General features: G+C 40.0%; 1 protein-coding gene across 2 annotated transcripts in view; it reads right to left on the reverse strand.

Annotated features, from left to right (window-relative positions):
- The window catches only part of Pak3 (p21 (RAC1) activated kinase 3), a 283,410-nt gene that overhangs the window by 226,613 nt on the left and 41,219 nt on the right, over nucleotides 1-15,578 (reverse strand). The window contains exon 2 of one of the 2 annotated variants that reach the window (XM_029473398.2): nucleotides 5,323-5,417. The exons of the other annotated variant lie outside the window; for it this stretch is intronic. The gene's annotated coding sequence lies outside the window, so the exon portion shown is untranslated. The remainder of the gene's footprint in view (nucleotides 1-5,322; nucleotides 5,418-15,578) is intronic. 2 annotated transcript variants of the gene reach the window in all.

The raw sequence follows: 15,578 nt of genomic DNA on the forward strand, positions 1-15,578 counted from the left end.
AGGAAGAATCTTTGAGGAAGTGAAGTCCTGACTGAATGTATATTTTGACATGGGCATAGCCTGTCAAGGACATGAGACAACTGACATGGTCATTACCTATATGGGCCAGGCTCAAGAGGAGTAGGCAAAGCTCTACCCACAGAATCAAGTATATGAGTTTATGAATGACTAATTGCTGTGTGAAAAGATTAGCAACTGTAGCTTCTTGCTCCTGGATGTTTACAGCCTGAGATTCATAACCTACAGAGGTGACCTACTGAGCCAGCTAACTCCTCCCCCTGTGCTATCCTAATAAACATGATGAGGTTCCAACTTGATGACATAATGGTAGGAGAATCTTACCTGATCTCAGCTTCATGGTATGTGTGTCTGTGCACCTGTCCTTTCTTGATTTCCTTTGCCACCTCTAGTCAGGGTTCCAGGACCCAAACTGAACAAGCCACAGCAATTTCTATTGTAACATCAGTACCAACCTACTACAAGGCACCATCATCTCTTGTCTACATTAGTTTTCCAGATGGTTCCACCTCCTTTGTTCTGTCTATTCTCAATAAAGAAGATAGTGAGCCAATTCAATTCCACATCAAATTATGCTACTATGCTAGCTAGTGCTTTGTCAACTTGGCACAAGCTAGAGTCATTTGGGAAGAAGGAACCTCAACTGAAAAGATGCTTCCACAAGATTATCCCCATAGGCAAGCCTTTGGACCATTTTCTTGAATAATAATAACCATAGGTAATAGGCCCAGCTCACTAGGGTCTAGTACACTGAGGGCAATGCTACCCCTGGGTAGGCAGTCCTGTATGGTGTAAGAAAGCAGGCTGAGATATTCATGAAGAACAAACCAGTAAGCAGAATTCTTCTACAGCCTCTGCTTCAGTTATTGCCTCTAGGTTCTGCCTTTGAGTTCTTATTCCAGTATTCCTTACATGATGGACTATAAGTTATAAGATGAAATAAACCCTTTCCTCCACAAGTTGTTTTTTTTTATGGCCATCGTGTTTTATCACAGCAGTAGAAATATAAATAAGACAGCTACTCTCTGTTGGATGATTTTCACATCTTAGTAAAAGCCAAAGGTGCTCCAGTGAACTTAAAAGCCTCAATTATCTCAGCATCGCTCCAACTCTCTGAAGTTATCTCCTACTACATTTACCTTATTCTCAACTAGATGCACATTATCCCTATGCTATTCCCCCAGTTACATCAGGATTCAATTTCAGTACATGTACACAAGCTTTCTCTGGTTTAAATGTGCTGCATCCTGGTAAATGCCAATATATGGTTCTCACTTCCTTCAGGTCTTTATTCAATATCTTCCTGCCTAGGCCAAGGACTCTACACTTATATGTCCAACAAAACTGTCTTCTCTTTCTCTCTTTCTTTTCTTTTCTTTTCTTTTAGTTTTCTTCTTAGAATTTATAATCTAACATGCTATATATTTTAGCCAATTCAAGATGCCATAGCAAAAGATCATGGACTAGACATCATAAATAGAAGTGCATTTATCAGAGTTCTCAAGGGTATATAAATCCAAGATCTAGATGCAGACAACTTCTAGCTCCTTTTGAAAACCTTTCTCTTGGCCTATAAGCAGCTTCCATACCTTCATGACTCACATGTGTATCCTCACCCAGATCAGGGAAAGTAGGAAAGAGAAATCTCTGTAGAGTCAGCAGTTTTTAGAAGAGCACTAATCCCACAGACCAAGGCCCCATTCTCATTGCCCCATCTAAACATAATCATTTCCCCAAATTCCATCGCTTAAATTACACCACATTGTGGCTTTGTACTTTAACTTATGAATCTGTGGGAAGATACAAACTTTCAGTGTAGAATTTTACATACATATTCCACAGTATGTCTTACTGATTCAGTCAGTAACATCACAGAGACAACACCAAAGGCCTGACTGATCTTGCTTACTGTCTGCTTTCCTTCTTGGAATTGTTATTTTATAAAGTTTGGGATTTGTATTCATTTGTGTTCACTATTTTACTCCCTGTTTTTCCAGTAATCCTTGGCAAGCAGTATGTACTCAATAAATATTTACTGATTAAGTGGATGGAACAAACAAGTTAATTGTAGCCTGATACAAGCACTAAGTAGGGAAGAAACAGACTGATTGACCAGAATGGAGGCCATCAACTTTGGCTGGTTGTTCAAATCACAGTAGGAAGTATTTGCAGATGCCTAGAATTCAACATCCAAAATTCTGCCTTACTTGGTCTAGAAGGGCCTGGCCATTGTCTTATTTTTAATGTTCTCTAAGTGATTCTCAGTGTGAAACAAAGCTTAGAGTCAATGAATTGAACCCAACTGAAAACATGAAAACCTACTGAAGATAAATCACATGAGAAAGACTTCATCTTTTGTTGACATGGGGTCATTAATGTGGAAACTTGGAGGAGAAAATAAATAAAACATACACAATTTGAGGGCCAGGAGGGGGTCTAGTTCCTGGCAGAGGGTCAGAATAAGAGCGAAAGCATTGGAGTACAATTGAGTTCGGCATATTCTCAGAAAAGAAGGTTATTGTGGGTGGTGCAAAGCAGGAAAGAAGAGTGGGGCAAGATGAGATTTAAAAAGTGCATTGGAACTACATTATGCTGGGCTCGATAAACCGTGCCAAGTATTAAAAAAAATCCACAAAAACAAAAACAAAACTTACTTCATGAGATGAGAACTGTGAGAAGGTTTTTGAGGAGGATATGATCTGATTTACTGTGTTGCATAAAGGCATCAGTGAACACAGAAAGAACTCAGGAGACTGCTTTGGTACTCTAAGAGCCTGAACTAGGCTAATGGCTAAGGGTGTTTGTTCCCTGTTATCTACATGAGTGGAGTACAGTCATCTCTGCTCAGAGAAACTCACATACAAGGCCCGTAGTTTTGAGGAAGTCTTTCTAGAATTTTTTTAAACATTTCAGGACCTAGCTAATTCTGTGATTAGTGACTTTAAGAGGCTGGAGTCTCTATGCTCCAATTTTCCCAGGCTGCCCTAGTAGGTCAGATAATGGAAAAGGATCCAAATACCTATCAAATGATCTAATCTGAAAGGGGTTTTTTTAAAGTCACAGTAGCATTTCCTTATATGAACTTTAAAGAACTCCACTAATTTTCAGTCCTGATTCTTTTATGCTTTCTGGGAGATGAAGACATGAACATGCATAGAAGTGACAGAAGAGAAAACAAGTTAACTATCCAAAGGGAGATATAAACAAAACTCGGTAACTTCTATCTTTTGTTTGGCACTCTTTCTATGCTGAGCCTTAACATGGGCTTTGCCCATGTTCCTGTTTTGTCTCCATCACAATTCAATGGTGTAGGAGATATGATCCCATGATGATGATGACAAAAATCATGACTAACATTCCCTAAATGCTTTGAATCAGCTAGCCATTAAGCAAGGTGCTTTGATATATATCACTTAGGTAAATGTACATTCTATAGATGAGGATAACTACAGCCAGACACAATAAATGATTTATTCCAAGTTATAGGACAAGAAAGTTGAAGTTCAGATAGTCAAGCATGAGTGATCTTAAAGAGTTATAAGAATTCACAGCAGATGACTACTACCTTGTCTAGAAAATGCATGTATACAGTGAACAGACAGAGTACACACATGACTATACAAAGAAGTGCACCATGAAGGAGCTAGAAGATGGCTCCACTTGGTTGGTGTTGAGGATGTATAATGGGGAATAATGATTCAAGACACTTGTGGCTTTTGGTGTTCCTAATCATACCACTGGTACTACTCATACCAGGGCCAGTTAGGACCTGTAGCCTATCAAAATTGTTTGCCACTCAAATCTTCATCCTGAAGTGCTTGATTTAAAAAAAAAAAAAAACCTCCATTACTCAACACCCATGAAAGAAATTTCTTCTTATATCATAGAATAAAAGACTTTGGAATGGGACATCCATAGTAAACGTCTACTCTCAAAGCTCAGAGCAACTTAGCAGAAGAGAGGCTACAGAGATTATGGTGACGGTGTGGTGTGCTGGTGGATTACTTCAAGTAAACAGTGTTCCCTGCACACAGCAGGGCAGATACACATATAAAATCACAACTCATGACAGCAAGCACAAGGCCTGTATAATTCAAGCCAAAGAAAATTCCAACATAAAGGAGAAGTAGACATGAGATTCCCACCATGGCAGGAGAGCTGTTGTCATTTGGTGACTTCTGGGAGAGAGGGAAGGTTAGTGTCCTTTAATAGTTTATTCAGAGTATGAGATGCCAGAGTAGTTGGCCAACACAAACTGGATTTGATGGATATTTGAAAATGAAAAAAATATAAAGAAAAAAAGAGAGAGAGAAACATGAAGTTAGGTGAGTAGGGAAGTAAGGGTGAATCTGGGAGAAGTTGTGGAATGATCAAGATATATTGTTTCAAATTCTCAATGAAAGAATAAGAATATTAAAAAGATTCTTAACCCCACTCCAAGTTACAGCAAAGAATACACTGTCTAACTCAAACCCTGATGAGTAGTAATTTGTCTCACAATAATTCCGTAAATGATAGCTATTCAATCTTTTTTGTTCTCTCTTGGGTAGAAGTGACCCTTGGGCATTTAGCCAGATGAGAAAATACTTGAAAAAATGCAAAAAAAAAAAAAATACAAGAGAAAGAAATCTAGCACCACTCATCAAGCTAAGCAAGAAAGTTAGTCTCATCATAGTAGGATTCATGCCAGCGATCTAAATGCACAGCAATATGAGCTTGGTGACACAAAACATGAACACTATATTTTGGAAATGAAGTAAAACTGTGCACTCTGACAAGAAAGATGGTTAAGTGGTGGGTGGGGATAAAGCAGGACATGAAACATTCTCTAGGGTATGATCTCAAATCCTAGAGCTGTTTATAAATTCACAAACTGGCCAGATATATCTAGCAGAGTGCCAGCATGCCGTGTAGATCCACCTTCAGTACACACTATTGACCTTTGTAACAAACCCATGGTACTTTTATAATTAGGAAGCAAATACTCATATTTCCATTGTAGCAAGGCAAACAAGCAAAGCCTCCATCTTCGATTATCCTTATACATCCTGTTTGTTATAACACTTTGTCAGTGCTCATATGTTGGATTCAGTAATGCATTTGGCCATTTTATTTCATGGCTTTCTCATGAATGAAAAAACAATAACGTATTAACCAGACTATAACATAGCCCAATGGAGTGGCAATTGATTAAAGAACATTAGCCACTGCATAGGTGGCAACCAGTAGAAAGGCCTCCAGAGGAGGGCCCCGGGGCTTTTCCAATGTCGTTAATAATTTACGTGATATATAAAATGTACTTACCACGTCTGAAGATGACTCAAAGCTGGCAGAGGATCAAAGAGGTTGAAGAACAAAATTGAGATGCAAAGTGAACTCAGATGGGCCGGTGTACTGGGCTAAAATTTTAAAAGGTGAAATTTAAATAAGACAAAGAAAAAAACTACTCAACAAAAACCTTAATAATCCATTTTGTGACACTGGAAGCAGGGACAGTGTCTCAGAAGCAGGTCACATACCAACTGACCAAGCAATCAAGGAAGATTTAAAAGTTTGAGTTGAGCCACATACGTAACTTAAGATATCAGTTGAACAAAGGTAGAATATTTAGTTGGTAAAGTCTCAGAGTACCATTTTGGTGTAGGTATATTAATTAAAGTACCAATTCTGGATGCTGCTAAACATGATTGTTTTCCTGTAGTCTCCAATATTCCTTTCTAGGGTCTCCTATTCAATTCTAAACATCACATTCTTAGAGGATCACTGAAAAGATGTTTAATGCCTCCCAAGAAGAAACAGAAGTTCATAGTAGGAGAGGGTTTGCCCGAGACTTGGGTCCTATGAAGCAGGAGGGTGATAATATACAGGGTACTTACTAGCCAACAAATGCCAAATCTCTACTGCTTTCCTATAGATAGGTCCTTGTTTTAGGTTACGGGGCTGAAAGGGTCACTGACATCCAGTGGTGACAAACAGGCAGGGAGAACAGCTAATCTTGTCAGATAGTTGTTCTGACCTAGAGAAGGTCCTGCTGGAGGCTTGTAAGACTGATAAGGCAAGAGGGTTCACTGGCATGAACTGATGTCAGTGGCAGAACTCTCCTAATAAAGCCTTTGGCTCCGAGGGACTACATGTCTTTTCCTGAGTCACTGTCAGTATTTGTTTCTGTGTACTCCCTACTATACAATGAGCCCATACTGTGCAGTCCACAGGATGTGAAGGGCAGCTTTGTGGGACTTGTTTGACTTCTGTCTCATTTATCATTGTTCCAGGCCTCCTGAAGAGTAAGCCACCACAGAGGAGGAGCAGATGACTGAGATCGGTCAACTCAAGTTCAAAGGAGCTTCCACATTTCTTTTCACCTCCCTGCAAAGAACACTTCATACTTAACTAAAAACAATAAAAACAAAACAACAACAACAACAAAAAAACCACAACGACAACATCTGGTCTCAGTGACCTAATTTCCTTTCCCATTCTGTTTCCTCCCTTCGTGTGTCTTTCTTCCTACATTTCCCTTGAGATGCCTCACAGTTCACTCTCTCACTTCCTTCAAGGCTCAATCAGATCACCTACTCAGTGAGCTTTTCCTGACCACTTGTTTAAATTCTATGTTGCACAAGTTTATATATACACGCACACAAACACACAGTGACACACACATATACACACAGTTCCAACCACTTTAATCAATATAACACAATATGCATTTTGATAGTTCATTTGATGTCCATTTTGGTAGTTCATTTGATGTCTTCTCTCTACGGTACTGTAAGTTCTTTACATGTAGACATGTAGTAGTTCTTGTGTCTGGTGTGTGTGTGTGTGTGTGTGTGTGTGTGTGTGTGTGTGTGTGTGTTTCTCAGCTTCTAGCACACTGACAAGAGCCACAGCAGGTGCTCAGTAAAGGTCCGATGGACTATCTCCCAGAACCATGCTATTGTCTGCTCTTATTTCAACAAACAATCATGTGCTAGAAAAAAGATAAAGTTTAAGTTAAATAAAAAAGGAAATCTCACTTTTAAAACTGGCCTCAAAACTGATAACAAGAAAGTAAATGCTAAGTAGTAAGATTTGAGGTGCCTTTTAAAATTTTTCTCAATTTCTTTCACTTGTCATGCAACTATGGCACATTACTTCTCAGCTGATGATAATAATTATAGTAGCTGATATCAGCTGAGTGCTACAGAGTATTAGAACTGTGAGAAACACTTTACTTGATTAAGATATTTAGTTGCTATGATAGTCCTCTGAGGTTGGTACTATTAAAATTTCTATCTTAAAGATCATGATACTACTGCATATGCAGCGAGAGACAGGAGCTCTGGGGGTACTGGTTACTTCATATTGTTGTTTCTCCTATAGGGCTGCAGACCCCTTCGGCTCCTTGGGTACTTTCTCTAGCTCCTCCATTGGGGGCCCTGTGATCCATCCAATAGCTGACTGTGAGCATCCACTTCTCTGTTTGCCAGGCACTGGCATAGCCTCACAAGAGACAGCTATATCAGGGTCCTGTCAGCAAAATCTTGTTGGTATATGCAATAGTGTCTAGGTTTGGTGGTTGCAGAGGATGGCCTAGTCAGCCATCAGTGGGAGGAGAGGCCCTTGGTCTTTCGGAGATTCTAGGCCCCAGTATAGGGGAATGCCAGGGCCAGGAAGCAGGAGTGGGTGGGTTGGGGAACATGGGGAGGGGGAAGGGTATAGGGGATTTTCAGAGAGGAAACTAGGAAAGGTGATAACATTTGAAATGTAAATGAAGAAAACATCTAATAAAAAAATCATGACACTGAAAAGCCAGGAGGTATGCCCTGGTCAAGGTCCTGACTAACATCAGACAAATTTCAAGGTACTAGCAACAATTTCACCCTAAAGTATAGTTTAAATTCATTTTTAGCATCTGCCTTGGTTTCATGAGAGACACACTTGGTTCTCTTTCTGCACATCCCAGCTGGGATGCTGGGAAAGTTGTCAATAACTTGTCTCTCTGTGTCCTGAAGAGTAGGCCTCTGGAACAGACAAGATTTCAGTCTCTACGTGTCCTATCATCCCATCTGAGAATATACTTCTCGCTAGCTTGCTTCCCCTATCCTGCCAATTTCACCCTAAAGTATAGTTTAAATTCATTTTTCTCTAGGAATCCTTCTTTGGCCTTTCTGCCATGATCTCTCTCTCTCTCTCTCTCTCTCTCTCTCTCTCTCTCTCTCTCTCTCTCTCTCTCTCTCTCTCTCTCTCTCTCTCTTTCTCTCTCTCTCTTTCTCTCTCTCTCTCTCACCAGGAAGCTCATACACTACAGTTATTGCCAGCTTTGTAAGGCTGGCTTTCTTTCCATTCAGCTATGTCTGTCTCAGTTAGACTCCAGCTCCAGAAAACAGCTGAGTCCTTTGCTCCTTGGAATGCCCTGAGTCAATACTGTGCATGTAAATAGTAGACCCTCAGTAATTATTGTGTTGATTTAATGATATTACAGTGACCTCATAGTTGTACAGATGTTCTCTTTTCAAGGTACTCTCACACATATTATCTCACATAACCCCACAGTGGACCTAAGAGATAAGAAGAACAGGTCTGATTTTTCTCATGTTGACAGTTGACAGAACTGGGAGCCAGGGAAGTTGAATAATTTGTCTTAAGTCACATACCTGAGAAGTGAGACTCCCTCTGTGACTTTACACCCTGGAGTCTTTGTACTAGACCACACTGATTCCACAGAAAGATGCTGCTGGTAGGAGCAATGCAAATAACCTTCCTATAAAGGTCTTGTCTTCATTCCATCACTGGCATAAAGCAAAGGCAATACAGAATGCCAAGAGGCATTATCCTCCGTGCAGACCGGGAAGGAAGGTAAATTGATCCACTCTACAGAGATGTGCCTGGGGCTCATCAGTTGAATGGTGATAACTCGGTTATAATCTGTGTGGAGAGGACTGGTGACTGAATGGCGTCTTCTACGACATGGCAAACTACTTTAGCCCCTGGTAGAAAGGAGACAGTCTAGCAGATGGTATGATAACAGTGAAAGGGCACTAAGATGATAGAAACTTGGGTACAAGATCTAATTCTGCCACCAACTATGGATGTGACTATGAGGAAGGCTCTGAAACCCATCTGTTGCTGTACTTCCTCTCTAGGAGACTCCAATTTGCAAGGCCACTCATAGCTTGAGTGTTTAAAAAGTTTAAGATACATACATCTATAATCATAAGTTTAGGATCTACTGGATCCTACCTGGACTGTAGACAGATTTTTCTTTGGTGCAGTGTGAAAAATAGTTTCAAATTCTAACATGGGAAGGTAAAATGATTTTGTATCAACGTGCAGATGTCAAAGTGTGCATCTGCTTTTAAAAAATGGAACTTTTAAGTTAGTGTTGGTTGCACATGGCTGTCTTCTCAGCACTTGGGAGGTTGAAGCAGAAGATGAAGAATTCAAGACTAGCCCATTCTACTACTGATACCTGTCTCAAAGTGGGGTGGGAAGCAAACCAAAGCAAACAGAAAGACTTAAAATAAAGTTTGATTTTTAATCTTCCTAGAGAAATGATCTGGACATGTAAGGTTACTCATCTGTTTACTGCTTAAAGCAAAGTGTATGCATGATAAGTACTATGGAGGAAACTGAAAGCCAGGTAGGAAGTCAAGGGTTCTGAAATGGTATGGTTGGAGATCCTACAAAGCCAACAGTTGTATAGATAGTGTACAAGGGGTTTCAATGATCAAATGCCCACATAGTCAGAAATTCCCTGTGAATAAGAATGTAACATTGCTTGCCCTTTTAATGTGGACTTTATGGATGAAGAGTTAAGGATGTTAATATCTTCCACATGCCAAGTACACAGTGAAAAGATAAATTGTGTGCGCCAATGTGAATCAAAACACATCTTTAAGGCTGAGGAAATGGCCAGTCAATAAAAATCTTGCAGCACAAACAGGAGAAACTGAGATTTAATCCCCAGCACCTATGATAATGGTGTACACCTGTACTACAAGTGCTGGGGAGGTGAAGACAGGAGGATTCCTATGGCTGGACATCTGGCTTTGCAAGATCAGCAAAGCCCAGTTTCAGTGAGAGACCTTGTCTCGAAAAATAATGTGGAAAATGACAGAGGAAGACAACCAATATCAACCTCTTCATACTTCACAGGTCTGCAGATGGACCTACACATGTGTTCATGCACACCTACGTGTTCATGCACATAAACATGTACACACATATATTGCACCCACAAGCATGCATATGCATGCGTGAGCTCACATACACATGATTAACAAACATAATTTTAACAAGTTATTTGATTTCACGAAGGTGAAGTTTCCTATAGCAAAATATATATCAATGCCTGGAAACAAGACAGAAGATTGTGCACAAGAGATCTTTACACTAATCTTTGGCAGAGTTCTACAAAGTCCTTGCTAATGAACACCAACTGAACACCCCAATAAAGCCAGATGCATTTCCTATGTAATGGGGTCAATGCAATTAGCCTGATACTCATAACCAAACTCCTAACTTGACCTTATACGTTAGGCCAAGGCCATTACATGGTATTAAGATTCAATTCTAATTAAACATTAGCCAACTATCTTGACCCAAGCATAGCATGGCAAAGATAGGGAGGGAAAAGAAATGAATCATGTTGCATTCTCTTGCTAATAATTTCTAGTCTAGTTTAGGACTTGACATATTATTTCTCTGTATGTCCAAATGAAAAGTGAGTAGTTCAAACATGTTTAACTATGATCGACAGTGAAGGATTACTTCACAAAATATGTATATACAATATACATATATATGCATATATGTGTGAATTACATGTTTATAATCTATGTATAACCATATAAAATTATAAATATACATGGAGCAAGCATTCCATGAAGCCATATTTATCTTTACTGTATGTAGTGTACACTGGTATTTCCTTTCACTTTTGTTGGTAAGTGGTTTTAATGCTCCTTCTTGCTCCTGAACTTGATTTCCTGGTGAGTCATGACCTCATTTGAAAATGCTGCTATTGGCCAACAGTGGCCAAGTCTGCCACACATCCTAACTGGTTAGGATCTTTGCTGAATGTGATTTGTTGAAAGGGCATGCTACAATGGAACCAGGGGACTCATGCCTGTAAAGTAAATCCTCTACCACTTAGCTGTACCTCCAGTTCCAGCACAACTCCTTTCCAAACCTATGGAATCAACGAGAAGTTCTTTGAATTCACCCTGTGAATCTTCATGTGCACATGCACGTGAACACACACACACACACACACACACATACACACACACACTTTTTAAACCAAAGACCAGCTGTGCACTGCCAAAAAAAAAAATCCCAGTTCTCAAAAACAGAGGCAAATGACATCAACAGTAATTGCTGTTATGCCATCCTTAGCAGCATAAGAGTTTTCCATTCCTTATCTAACTGAAGCCCTCATGACAACCCCCACTTCATAAGCGAGGAAGCTGAGTCTTAGAGCACTTCAGTTAATTTGCTGGAAGGCACAGGGAAGACAGTTAAGACAAGGTTTTCCCCACGATTTTCTTTCCATGATTGGATTCTGAATCTACTGTTGTATGCATACCACCCACTCTCATATTCCTCCCAAGAACATATATTCAAAGGCATTTGATCTGCCCTACCACCCGAAATTGCAACTCAAATTGCTCAATCATCCAAGGTAAAGATCAGATACAAAACAATACTTAACTATGCCATTCATTGAGTTGTTTTGTTTCCATGGAATATGCAAGTCTCCACTTAGACCTTCCAATCATACTGCAAATGTGGAAGGACAGAGAAGAAAATCAGACTCACTTAGCAGAAACAGCTTATCCAAATCCCCACAGTAGGTTACAGCCAAGCTGCAACACTGTGACTCCCTTCTGGCCTGATAGTGCACTTGGATAGGCTTTCTCAAGAGCTCCGAAGCCTAGCTCCCTTTAAGTCAGAAGAAAAGATGGCTTGTTTTCTGCCTTTCTCCACAGAGAATTTACACCACCAATTTCAGAAATGCATGAGCTCTCCTCATACACTGCCTGAGGGACAGGTTGCCCCGACCTCAAGGAGGCTGTGCTGAGGACTGGCAGCATTTCTATTTCTGTCTTGCAATTTGTAAAAAGCTCTGCACTGTGCTTTAAAGAAAAAAATCATAGATTTCTTGATAAAGGGAAAAGGCTCTGTTCCTCCCACAGAGGCAAAATACCACAAGCTACGAGCAAAGCAGCCCATGGAAGTCTCTGTAGAGCAAAATGCTGCAAACCCACAGCCAAACTCTGTGGTGGACTGGATGGCAGAAGAGGAGGTAGAAGGAAATAAATGGCCCCCATTTAGTCTCTTCAGCTGAGGACCTCTTTCCATTGAGAATATCTCCTCTGTTTCTGCCACAGAGAGGGGTGTTTTTACAGTTTGCATGTGGTCATGTCACAAATGACTAGTTATTTATTAAACACTGTGCCAATTCTAACATTTTTTCATCCCTTCCCCTTTCAATGTAAACCTTTTTCTTTTTTCCCTTAACGGGTTCTTCAGGCAAACCTCCCATACACACACACACACACACACACACACACACACACACACACACACACACAAGATAAAAATATAAAAGCAGGATTTCTTTATCTTAGCCTCAGTATTCCTATCTATAAAATGAATACACTGAATCTAAAGATCTTTTAGGTTATTTCAGGGACAGTTTGTTAACAGTAAGCTCAGTAAACTAATTTCAATGTATGCATGCATGAATCTCTCTCTCTCTCTCTCTCTCTCTCTCTCTCTCTCTCTCTCTCTCTCTCTCTCTCTCTCTTTGTGTGTGTGTGTGTTTGTGTGTGTGTTTTGAAACAGGGTCTATATCTGATATTAACCTCCAAATCCTACTGTAGCCAAGGATGATCTTGGACATCTTCTACCTTCCCAAGTACTGGGATTACAGGCTTGCACCATCAAACTCACTTTGTTTGGTGCTGATGGGTGAAACCCAAGGGCTTTATCTATGGTATGTAAGCAGTGTGCTAACTAAGTTATGTTTCTATTCCCCAAAACAATCTGGTTTTGTTGGTGGGGAATTGAGTTGTTGGATAATAGGCAAATTGTTGTTGTTATTATTATTTATTATTATTATTATTCCCAGGAGAATTCTGATAATCTCATGAAAAATTGCACTGCCTATTTCCCAATGTTGCAGTTTCATTCTCTATATTGGCATTCAGTGCTATAAAGCCTGGCTAGTCAGTTACCTCTTCTCTGTGTGCCATTTTCTCTCTCCATGTGAAGGTGGTGAGTACAATCCAGCCTTGTAATAACTGAGGTTTCAACCCTGTAGAGCTTCAAGCTACTGCCATTCTCACCTCAGTAGAAGCATTCCATGTGACATCAAGAAAATCCAAAGGGGTGTTAAATTTTCTTTGTGCCTGCAATTCCCTTTCAGTTTGGCAAGACTAGCTCAGGGTTTGATGCTTTTATAGATTTTAATATCATGAATGTACAAAATACCTCAGCTTCTGAATCTGTATTGTCAATTACCCAAGTGACTCCTTCCCAGTGGTGTTGCTAACGAGATCTGTGCTTGCTGTTGCTTGCCTACATAGCACATGCCCCTGTTTCACCTGCTTCCCACTGCCTGGCTCAAGAGAATGAGATGTATTTGGAGAATTGGGGATGCTTTCATGGTATTTGGGAAAAAAAGAAATGAGAGGAAATGAAACATTCTTTTGCAGTACTTCAGAGTGATTCTTATCAACCTGTCTCTGAATCATTGTCACTCTGTCTCCTGGAACTGAGTGTGCTAACAGTCAAATAGTGATGATTTTAGGAGGTATCTCATAAGGTCACTATCGATACTAAGTGATTAAAGAGTCTAGAGAATATCTCAACAACTGACGATTATGCTGATCGTAATTCTTCCTGGCTAAACTAGTCTTTAAGCTTTCCATTTCAAATGACTGTATTTTCTGGTCATCTCTTTCTACCAAGAGATCTAAAAGTGTACTAGACACAGGGCTATATATTATGTACATCTTAAAACCCCTAGTAGGGAGGAAATTGTCTGTTTTCCTGTTGATGTACATCCTCAGCAAATACTTATTGGCTACCCATTGTATGCCAGGCACTATATTAGGTGACAAAAACATAATGGTGGCCAAAGTCCTTGATTAGTAGAATCAGGACTCTAGAAGTGGGGGAACGAAAAGAGGAAGACAGAAATGAACTATGTCATTTATTGTCACTGATGAGTTTGGTGACATTAAGAGAATAGAACATGGGGTTGGAGTTAGGGAATATAGTGAGAACAGTAAAATGAGATGAGTCCACAAAGGAAGGCAGGGGACAGATCATTCTAGTGTTGTAGTGTGCCTTCATCCTAAGTGTATTGCAAAGTAAATTGGATTTGAAACAAAGAATCAATATGCTCAATGTTTCCAATGTTTGTTAAACTCTGTGCTGATCATTGTTTGGAGTTGAGAATGTCTGGAGGACAATTACACTCTGACATAAAGATGCTCCCTCCTCAAATTGAAAACAACAGTGTTTAGGTGGTTTCTTATAGTCAGTACTAAATCTCGTTTAATTTCTGCCCTAGGGCATCCATCAGAATGATGGTGGGTGTCAGTCTGGACCATGCACATACACACTCTTCCCACTTGTACATTTCTTGTCACTGGAATACAGGTATCATCAAGGCATTTTGTACCCCAATATTTTACCTCTTCCCCAGATGAAACAACTGTCTAGATGGAAAAGATGGGACTTCATCCTGGTAGAACAATAGGCAGTGGAAGAAAGAAGTGCCTCAGGGCCAAGACTGAACTGTTGTGTGTTCCCACAAGTATGCATATTTGCACGGGCTTTCCCAAGTCTGTTCAAGGTAACACACAGGGGGTTGCTTTTATGTAGAAGCAGAATCTCTTCTGTCATTCTTATACTTAGAGCCAAGAAATTCAGAATGTCTGTACCAATCTGCACAATCTTATATAAGTTAGTATGTGTCTGTGATATAAATGGCACACCCATAGCTATGGTGCCCTGAACATCCATAAGTGGCAACCTAAAGGAGTGGAAGTGAGTAGGAGGTCATCACACTAGCCCAAGACAAAGATGGCATTAGTCCACACAAGGTTATAGCTCAAGAGGTGGGGAAAGGGAGCCAATATTGGGATCTGTTTTGAAGGTAGTCAACAGGATAACCTAGGACCTAGGATGTGATGTGAAAAGGAATAAAAACAAAATGGGAACAATTTGGGGTTTGAGGCAAGAAAGCAGGTTAGTAGAATCCATGTGGAAATTCCTCCAGAAGTCCTGCTATGAGCAAGTTATGATTTAAGCTTTCCATTTAAGTAGACAGCTAACCAATATTGCAAGCTCCTCATTTAAAAAGCTACAACTTCACTGTGGATCTAAAAGCATCATTCAAGGGACCACTGGGAAATTAGTAATCCTTGATATTTAGATACTTTGCTTCACAACACTTTCTCCTGTTCCTTTTTGACCCAAGGTAAAATAATCTCAACTTGTTCTTATTGGTTTCTCCAGGTTTCTTATTCACAGCATCCTGATACCTCTCTTTCTTTCAG

Source organism: Mus caroli, unplaced genomic scaffold (assembly GCF_978045245.1).
Source record: "Mus caroli unplaced genomic scaffold, Mus_caroli_1 scaffold_5, whole genome shotgun sequence".
NCBI lineage: Eukaryota > Metazoa > Chordata > Mammalia > Rodentia > Muridae > Mus > Mus caroli.